The sequence below is a fragment of the Rhinoraja longicauda genome, unplaced genomic scaffold (genome assembly GCF_053455715.1).
Source record: "Rhinoraja longicauda isolate Sanriku21f unplaced genomic scaffold, sRhiLon1.1 Scf001095, whole genome shotgun sequence".
In the NCBI taxonomy this organism is placed as follows: Eukaryota; Metazoa; Chordata; class Chondrichthyes; order Rajiformes; family Arhynchobatidae; genus Rhinoraja; species Rhinoraja longicauda.
Window position 1 is genome coordinate 29,794 of NW_027602311.1, and position 10,351 is coordinate 40,144.

A 10,351-nucleotide genomic window follows, 5' to 3' on the forward strand; every position below is an offset into this window, starting at 1 on the left:
GACGGACAGAGTTGACGTGGGTAGGCTTTTCCCTTTGAGAGTGGGGAAGATTCCAACAAGGGGACATAGCTTCAGAATTGAGGGACAAAGGTTTAGGGGTAACATGAGGGGGAACTTCTTTACTCAGAGGGTTGTGGCTGTATGGAATGGGCTTCCGGTGGAAGTGGTGGAGGCTGGCTCGATTTTATTATTTAAGAGTAAATTGGATAGGTATATGGATAGGAGGGGATTGGAGGGTTATGGTCTGAGTGCAGGTAGATGAGACTAGGTCAGGGAGAATGGTCGGCGTGGACTGGTAGGGCCGGACAGGCCTGTTTCCATGCTGTAGTTGTTATATGTTATTGTTATATGTTATTGCCTCAACACCATTCTGCTGATTGCGCTGATGGGGGGTGGAAGTTCCCACTTTATTAATCCGTTCTTTTACCTGAATCATTTTGTTCTGCCCAGAACGCAGAAGGTGATGTAGCTGGTTTTGGAAGGAGGACGATGCGTAATAATAAATCAATGGATCAAGACAACAGCTCACACTACCCAGGCACAGGGAGAGATGGTAGGCAAAATAAAGTGAATCCCCTTTCCCGTGAATAAGATTCAGGATGTGTAACACCAAGATGATGTTAGTGGGTATAAAACAGACAATGAACACACTGAGTACAATGATCGCCAGGACGATGGCATGTCTCTTCCCCTGCGGGTTGACCGCACTGGCCGAGTGCAGTGTTGAGATTATCTTCGCGTAGCAGACTGTGTTGACGACCAGGGGAACGAGAAAGAAAACGACCAAGAGGCAGGGTAGACAGTAGTGGATAAAGGTGTACGGGTCGTCGGAATAGTGCACGTCGTAGCAGGTGGTGATGTCCAGGTAGGGGTTGTACACGGCCTGCTCTGTGAGGAAGATGGGAAGAGTGCCGCAGATGGGGAGGAGCCAGGAGGCGAGGCAGAGACAGGCTGCTCGCCAGCGGCTCCGCCAGGAGGTGCACCTGATAGGGTAGACCACGGCCAGGCAGCGGTCCACACTGATGCAGGTCATCAGCAGCACCGAGCTCCACATGTAGGCGTAGAAGCCGCCCGTCACCAGGCGGCACAGGAACGAGCCGAGCCGCCAGTCGTTGCCGGAGAAGTGGTAGGAGATCTTGAGCGGCAGAAGCAGCGCGAACAGCAGGTCGGCAGCCGCCAGGTTGGTCATGTACATCACCGCCGAGTTGTTGGCTGCGCCCACCTTGAAGAGGAACACCAGGATCGCCAGCAGGTTGAGCGGCAGGCTGGCGGCAAGCACCAAGGTGTAGAGGACAGGAATGACCACCGTCGTGCCCGGGCCCGTCAATGTCCCCGTGCCCCACGCTGCGGGCATTTCATTTCCCTGCGAGCCGAGGGAGTGACTCCCATTCAACCCCCGTCTCAACGCCGGCACTGGCACCGGCACTGATCCCCTCCTCTGGGAACCGCTGCCGTCAGAGATTTTGCGATACCGGCTCCCTCCAAAGGTTTTGGGAGAAAGGTTAATTCGGGAACTCGAGTTCCTCTCTGAAAATACAAGAACAATAAAAAAATGATAATAATTTAAACACGTTTATAGACAATATTGCCCTTCGAGCCAGCACCGCCATTCAATGTGATCATGGCTGATCATTCTCAATCACTACCCCGTTCCTGCCTTCTCCCCATACCCCCTGACTCCGCTATCCTTAAGAGCTCTATCTAGTTCCCTCTTGAATGCATTCAGACAATTGACCTCCACTGCCTTCTGAGGCAGAGAATTCCACAGATTTACAACTCTCTGACAAAACGTTTTTCCTCATCTCCGTTCTAAATGGCTTACCCCTTATTTTTAAACTGTGGCCCCTGGCATAGACTATTTTCTAAATGGGAAGAATATTCTGAGATCGGAGGTGCAAAGGAACTTGGGAGTGCTGGTACAGGATTCCCAAAAAGTTAGTATGCAAGTCGAATCGTTAGTAAGGAAGGCAAATCCAATGCTTGGATTTATTTCGGTAGTTGATGTGGAAAGGATATTTTCACTAGTGGGAGACTCCAGGACCAGAGGCCATAGCCTCAGAATACAAGGACGTACCTTTAGAAAGGAGATGAGGAGGAATTCTTTTAGTCAGAGGGTGGTGAATCTGTGGAATTCATTACCACTGACGGCTGTGGAGGCCAAGTCAATTGATATTTTTAAGGTGGTGATTGACAGATTCTTGATTAGTACAGGTGTCAGGGGTTATGTGGAGAAGGCAGGAGAATGGGGTTGAGAGGGAAAGAAAGATCAGCCATGATTGAATGGCGGAGTAGACTTGATGGACTGAATGGCCTAATTCTGCTCCTATAACTTATGAAATATCTCGTTATCTCAGTCCTACTTGCTGAACCCCAGTCCTGTGACCATGAGCTAGGTTACTGCCCAATTCACTTCGGCCCCACTGCGGACATTGGACTTTGTCTCTGGAACTGTGTGCTGCAATGCTGAGAACTATATTCTGCACTCTGTATCTTTCCATTTGCATTACCTATTGTTCTAGAGTTTGGCCTGATTGTATGATTTGTACACCATTGTCAAGTTTGCAGTCGACACAATGGTGATTGGGCTGATTACCAACGGTGATGAAACAAAATACAGAGCGGAGGTGCAGAACCTGGCGGACTGGTGCTCTAATAACAACCTGTCCCTAAATATCACCAAGACCAAGGAGCTGATCATCAACTTCCGTAGGTCACATAACGGGGAATACGCCCCGATCTTTATCAACGGGGACAGTGTGGAGAGAGTGGCCAGCTTCAAGTTTCTGGGCACTCACATTTCGGAGGACCTCACATGGTTCAATAACACTGCTGCGCTGGTCAAGAAGGCACAGCAACGACTGTTCTACCTAAGAACACTGAAGAAGTCAGGTCTACCCCAACAGCTGCTGACGACCTTCTACCGCTGCACCATAGAGAGAATCCTAACACATGGCATCCCTTTGTGGTACCTCAGCTGCACGGTGACAGAGAGGAAAGCTCTTCAGTGGGTAGTCCATAGAGCTTAGAGGACCATCGGAATACAGCTACCAGCCTTGGTGGGCATCTACAACACACGATGCCTCAGAAAGGCCACCAGCATCCACAAAGACGGTAGCGCAGCGGTAGAGTTGCTGCTTTACAGCGAATGCAGCGCCAGAGACTCAGGTTCGATCCTGACTACGGGTGCTGCACTGTAAGGAGTTTGTACGTTCTCCCCGTGACCTGCGTGGGTTTTCTCCGAGATCTTCGGTTTCCTCCCACACTCCAAAGACGTACAGGTATGTAGGTTAATTGGCTGGGTAAATGTAAAAATTGTCCCTAGTGGGTGTAGGATAATGTTAATGTGCGGGGATCGCTGGGCGGCACGGACTTGGAGGGCCGAAAAGGCCTGTTTCCGGCTGTATATATATGATATGATATGATATGATATGATATGAAAGACTCTTCACACCCCTGCAACAGTCTGTTTGAACTTCTACCATCGGGCAGATGATACAAGGCCTCCCCGTGACCTCGTGGATTTTCTCGTAGATTAATTGACTTGGTGTATGTGTAGGATAGTGTTAATGTGTTAAGCGCTGGTTGGTGCGGACTCTGTGGGCTGAAGGGCTTGTTACCACGCTGTATCTCTAAACTAAACTAAATCAATCCCATCCCTGGCCTGGCCTGAAGTTGATGGAGAGTGATAGAATCACAATGCAAGTGATTCTATGAATTATTCCAGCACAACAATGAAAATATATTTTCATGGATAATTAAGGGTTGGTTGGTGAAATTAACTCACTATGTTTGTTCTTCATATGGATTTAAAATAGCCCAAAATGACAAACTTCATTAAAAGTCTCCACTAGATTTTTCTCCATATCTTTAGACTTTAGAGATACAGTGTGGAAACAGCCCCTTCGACCCACCGAGTCAGTGCCGACCAGTGATCCCCGCACACTAATACTATCCTACACGCAAGGGACAATTTACAATGTTACTGAAGCCAAATTACCTACAAACCTGTACATTTTTGGAGTGTGGGTGGAAACCAGAGCACTCACAGAGAACCCACGCGGTCATAGGGAGAACATCGAAATTCTGTACAGACAGCACCCATAATCAGGATCAAACCAGGGTCTCTGGGGCTGCAAGGCAGCAACTCTACGACTGTGCCACTGCACCACCACCAGATAGATCTGTTTCTATCTATCACCCAGGAGCCTCGGCATCAACCCCCCCCCCCCCCCCCCCCCACCTCCTCCTCACCCACCTAGTTTAGATTTTAGATTTAGAGATACAGCGCAGAAACAGGACCTTCGGCCCATCGGAGCCGCGGCGCCCAGCGATCCCCGCACACTAACATTCTCCCACACCCACTAGGGACAATTTCTTGCTTTGCTCTCATCTTTAGTATATGTTTGAAGCGCCTCACTCCGACCTCAACTACCACCCCTCCCTACCCTCTCTCCCCAGTTCACCAAACCGTTTCAGCTTATGCCACAAAATCTCTGAACAACAGCTGTCCAAAAAGCACTTTCCACTCTTCCCCCTCCCCCCCCCTTCGCCTCCCCCCACTCCATGCCTTATCTTGACTTCAGCTTTCTATCCTTGTCTCAATAAATGCAGTGGTTTTTACCCCAATTATCCTTCACGTCACGTCAAAGCATTTCCTGCACTGATTATTCTTCACAGAAAACTATTTCTTCTAATCACCTTTTAAGTAATTGTGAGCAATGATAGCTCTTCATCATTGACATCCCAAGCAAATTCTTTCCCCAATTGCCTTCAAAGTTTTTCATTATCTATCTTCTGTTATTATATTACTAAAACTCTCATATATATTGCATTTAGTGCGTGCCCGAAATACAGCCAAAACGGTACACAATAGCGTGACAATTTTAGCAAGTTTCGTTACACTTTAAAAAAAATTAACTTAATAAACTTTAATAAACGCTCCCCCCCCCCCCCCCACCAGGAGGACCGGTGCCCGTCCCGGCATGTCCTGCACCTGACCTTCCTCCCGTGGTGCAGCGCGTTGGCAGAGGGTCAAACAAGATGGCCGCCGCTGCCGCTGCAGGAGAGGTTTCCACCCAATGGGTCCACGGCTCTCTCTGGCTGACGCGATGGCTGCCCGGGGCGAATTGAGTGGCTCCCTCTCCTGTCCTCCCTCGCCCGCCCACAACCCCAGGGGACACTCCCCGGCTGCCAACGGGTCCACGGATCATCAGTTAGGGGGGGGTAGCCAGGCCCGCGGGAGAGATTTAAAAATCACTTTTTAAACTTTAATACTTACGTAAGATGGCTGCAGCATCCGCTTGCACAGTTGGGGGAGGGTTGACGCTCGGAGGGGTGGGTGGGACAAGCTTGACACTTGTCGGTGTGGATAAGTTGGGCTGAAGGGCCTGTTTCTACGCTGTATGACTAATTTAATTAATACTAGACCAAGTGGACCCGTTGGGCCCATTCCTCGTAGGGGGTGGGGGGGGGGGTGGGGGGGGCAGGGAAAGGGAGAGGGTATGATTGAGTGAGGCCTGGACCCAAAGCCTCTCTTGTATTGTAGCACCCTCAACCCCCCACTCATCCCCCCCTCCTCCCCCTACCTACCCACTCCATCCCCCCTAGCCACCCCCACTTGCTCCTCCCCTGCCCCCACCCGGTTAACGCGGGGGGATGGAGTGGCTGAATGTTAGACCAATGCAGTAGAGGTTTGGGGGAGTTTCAAAGGGGGTTCAGGGGGGATTAATTGGGTGAATGGAGGGTGGAAGAGAGGGGGGGATAATGGGGCTGGGGATGGAGTGGGTGAGATGAGGATAAGGGGGTGGGTTGAGGAGGGGAAGATAAGGAGTTGAGGGGGGGTGGATGTGTGGTGCTCTTAAAAAAAAAAACCTGAAACCAATTTAAGTTAATGCAGCACAGGTTTGGAGGAGTTTTAAGGGGGATTAAGGGGGGAATGGAGTGCGTGAGTGGGGCTCTGAAGAAAAATGCTAAACACAATTTCAGTTAATGCAGGAAAGGTTTGGGTGAGTTTTAAGGGGGGGCGGGGTTGAGGTGGGAATGGAGTGCGTGAGTGAGGGGATGGGGTGGCTGAGTAAGGGGAGGGTGTTAGACCAATGCAGTCGAGGTTTGGGGGAGTTTTAAAGGGGGCTGAGGGGGGATGAATTGGGCGAATGGAGGGTGGGATAAGGGGGCTGAGGGGGATGGAGTGGATAAGGGGGGTTGAGGTGGGTTGTGGCGGGGGATGATAAGTGGGGTTGAGGGGGTGTGGATGGAGTGGGGCTTTTACAAAAACCTGAAACCAATTTAAGTTAATGCAGCACAGGTTCGGGGGGTTTTAAGGGGGATTGAGGGGGGAATGGAGTGCGTGAGCGGGGTTCTGAAAAAAAATCCCAAACACAATTTAAGTTAATGCAGGAGAGGTTTGGGGGAGTTTTAACGGGGGGATTGAGGTGGGAATGGAGTGCGCTCCCCCCCCCTCCTCCCTCCTCCCCCCCTCCCCCTCACCCAGTCCATCACCCTCCCCCCCTTCACCCACCATCCCCCCTAAGCACTGCAGTCAGTCGGGCGGGTGCCCCATCTCGGCGTGGGAGAGGCGACTACACCTCCCGGCGGTCAGCGCGGCCCGATCTGAGGAGTGGCAGGCGCGAGGCATGCCGGGACGGGCGGCTGTGCTCCGAGGGGGGTGGCGGGGCGCGCATTAGTGAAAGGTCCGGGGGTGGGCGGGGGAGCGCATTGGTGAAAGGTCCAGGGCGGGTTAGCGCATTAGTGAAAGGTCGGGGGGGGGGGGGGGGTGGGGGAGGAGCTGATCTGTGGAAGACTTGCGGCTCGCATTGCATTGTGACGTCACAGGCTGAACACCGGCGGGGGGGTGGGGAGCGCGAGCTGATCTCATAGGTGCACGGGTGCCATTGTGACGTCACACGCTGAAGCCCTTCAGGAAATGGGTTAGAATTGAACATTTTAAACTTTAAAATCTCTCTAGCTTTAAAAATGTAGTTTCAATTTGAATGAAACCATCCACTGACACCATCCTTCCAGCGGCCATCTTCTTTCCCCTTCACTCTAAAATTCTTATGGGGTTGGACAGGCTAGATGCAGGAAGATTGTTCCTGATGTTGGGGAAGTCCAGAACAAAGGGTCACAGTTTAAGGATAAGGGGGAAATCTTTTAGGACCGAGATGAGAAAGTTTTTTTTCACACAGAGAGTGGTGAATCTGTGGAATTCTCTGCCACAGAGGGTAGTTGAGACCAGTTCATTGGCTATATTTAAGAGGGAGTTAGATGTGGCCCTTGTGGCTAAAGGGATCAAGGGGTATGGAGAGAAGGCAGGTACAGGATACTGAGTTGGATGATCAGCCATGATCATATTGAATGGCGGTGCTGGCTCGAAGGGCCGAATGGCCTCCTCCTGCACCTATTGTCTATTGTCTTATTGAGGCGTAAAAATATCAGGAGAGGAATACATCAGGTACATGGATAGGACAGGTTTTGGAGGGATATGGACCAAATCCTTGCAGGTGGGACTGGTGTAGCTGGAAGATGTTGGCCGGTGTGGGCAGGTTGGGCCGAAGGGCCTGTTTTCACACTGTATCACTCTATAACTCTCCCTGACTCTATGACCCGCTGAGTTACTCCAGCGTTCTGCATCCCGAAACATCACCCACCCTTTTTCTTCAGAGATGCTGCCTGACCCGCTGAGTTATTCCATTTACTTCATGAATTTCTTGTTCAGGTGCCAGAGTGTGTGATTCAGTGTTGATCGTCTCCTCCCACTCTCCAGATCACTACTCTTTTCATGATATCGTTAACTTTCAGTGTCTTTCCACTTCCTTGAGCTCTCTGAGCCCGGCACTCCATCCACCAATGTTATGTTTCGCAGGTACTTGGCTCCTACCTCCCTCCGAGTTTTTGGCAAACCTGAAAGTCAGGATACAGCCCGGAATGTACGCAGTAATCTGGAAAGATTGGTTATTAGTAGGACGTTCCTTTAGGAAGGCGAATTTCTTTAGTCAGAGGGGTGGTGAATCTGTGGAATTCATTGCCACAGACGGCTGTGGAGGCCAAGTCAGTGGATATTTTTAAGGCAGAGATAGGTAGATTCTTGATTAGTACGGGTGTCAGGGGTTATGGGGAGAAGGCAGGAGAATGGGGGCAGCCATGATTGAATGGCGATGCAGACTCGATGGGCCGAATGGCCTAATTCTGCTTCTATCACTTATGAACTTATTAAAAGGATTTTGTTTTTGGATGACAATGAAGGCTATTCTAATCTATACAAGAGATTGCAGGTGTGTGGGGTCTTGAGGAAAGCACAAAGTGCTGGATTAACTCAGCGGCTCAGGTAGCATCAGTGGAGGGATTGAATAGGGAACATTTCGGGTCGGGACCCTTCTGAAGGGATTAGTCCAAAGAAGGGTCTCGTCCCGAAACGTTACCTGCCCATTCGCTCCCCCGCTGAGTTCCTCAGGTACTTTGTATTTTGCTTATCGTTAGAGGGCTGGCATTTAGTCTGCCCACTCTAATTACAGAGTTTTAGTCTTCGCAATCCCAACGAAACGGCCGTGCAATCTGTTTCCGATGACACGGGTAACCACGAACAAAAGAATGGCTTTGGATGTCAAGGTGCTAAACCCTCCTCTCTCACGCACGTTGGATAACGACTCACCGAGACAGACACAAGCAACTTGAAGCGTGAAGAACTGTCCCGACCCAAAACATCACATATCTGTCCCGACCCAAAACATCACACCTTCCCTCTGAAGATGCTGCCTGACCCGCCGAGTTACTCCAGCAACTTTGTGCTTGCTCAGTAGCCCACCATCCACTCACTGTCTCTTGCGTCTCCACTCGGGGAGACCGTTGCTACAACGCTCCCACATGCAACAGCTAAGCCAATTCCATCCTCAATTCCTTCAAGTGTGTCGGAAGGAACTGCGGGGGTTGCTTTACACTGAAGATGGACTCAACACTGAGCGAATAGGTGACGTTTCGGGTCGAGACCCTTCTTCGGGCGTCTGAAGTTCTTCCCGAAAGAACTTGAAGTGTGAAGATCTTCAGGCAAGACACAAAATGCTGGAGTAACTCAGCTCAGCGGCGGCATCTCTGGAGAGAAGGAATGGGTGACGTTTCGGGTTGAGACCCTTCTTCAGACTGATAAATATTATAAAACCAACAGCACAATTAAACAATTGATTTGGCCGAAAGAACTCTGGAGAACTTCAGCCGTCTGAAGGAGATGCTGCCTGTCCCGCTGAGTTACTCCAGCTTTTTGTGCCTATCTTCGGTTTCAACCAGCATCTGCAGTTCCTTCTTACACAACTGTATTAGACACATAGAAAATAGGTGCAGGAGGAGGCCATTTGGCCCTTCGAGCCAGCACCGCCATTCATTGTGACCATGGCTGATCATCCACAATCAGTAACACATCCTTTAACGAAAATGTCCAGTTACGCCAGTATTTTGTGTCTATCTCTCTCTCTCACACACACACACACACATACATATATATATATGTGTGTGTGTGTGTGTGTGTGTGTGTGTATATACACACACACATATATATATATATCAGTCTGAAGAAGGGTCTCGACCCGAAACGTCGCCCATTCCTTCTCTCCTGAGATGCTGCCTGACCTGCTGAGTTACTCCAGCTTTTTGTGAATAAATACCTTTGATTTGTACCAGCATCTGCAGTTATTTTCTTACACTATATATATATACACACACATACATATACACACACACATATATACATACATATATATACACACACATACATACATATATATACACACACATATATATACACATATATACACACACACATATACATACATATATATACACACACACCCGCACACATACATATATATATACACACACACATATATACATACATATATACACACACACATATACATACATACATATATATATATACACACACACACATATACATACATATATACACACACACACACACATGTATATATATATATATATATATATATATATAAAATCATCTTTCCTTCTTCTTCCCCTCCCCCTTCCCTTTACCCCTTACTCCACCCTCCCTGCCCCCTGCTCACCGGACTGTAGAGCAGAGCCCACGGCAGCCAGAACCATCCATATCACCAGCAACTCTGTCCGGGACATCCCGTGTGTGAGAGGATTCTCCCCACTCTTCACAAGTGAAGACCAGTCCGCTAACCGCCTCTCTCCTTCCCCCCCCCCGCTGTTTTCTCTTTTGGTTCTCTAGCCTCAGAAGCTTATACGTCGACTTCAGCTTGCACTTTTCATTTTATTATCCAGTTGAACGCTTCCTGGACAAAACTCCCCGTCTGCGTGTTTGGGGAGTGTTCTTAAAGTG

General features: G+C 49.5%; 1 pseudogene; it reads right to left on the bottom strand.

Annotated features, from left to right (window-relative positions):
• Nucleotides 1-331: 331 nt before the first annotated feature.
• Nucleotides 332-10,137, bottom strand: LOC144591524 (proteinase-activated receptor 1 pseudogene; annotated as a pseudogene).
• Between the last annotated feature and the right edge of the window lie 214 nt (nucleotides 10,138-10,351).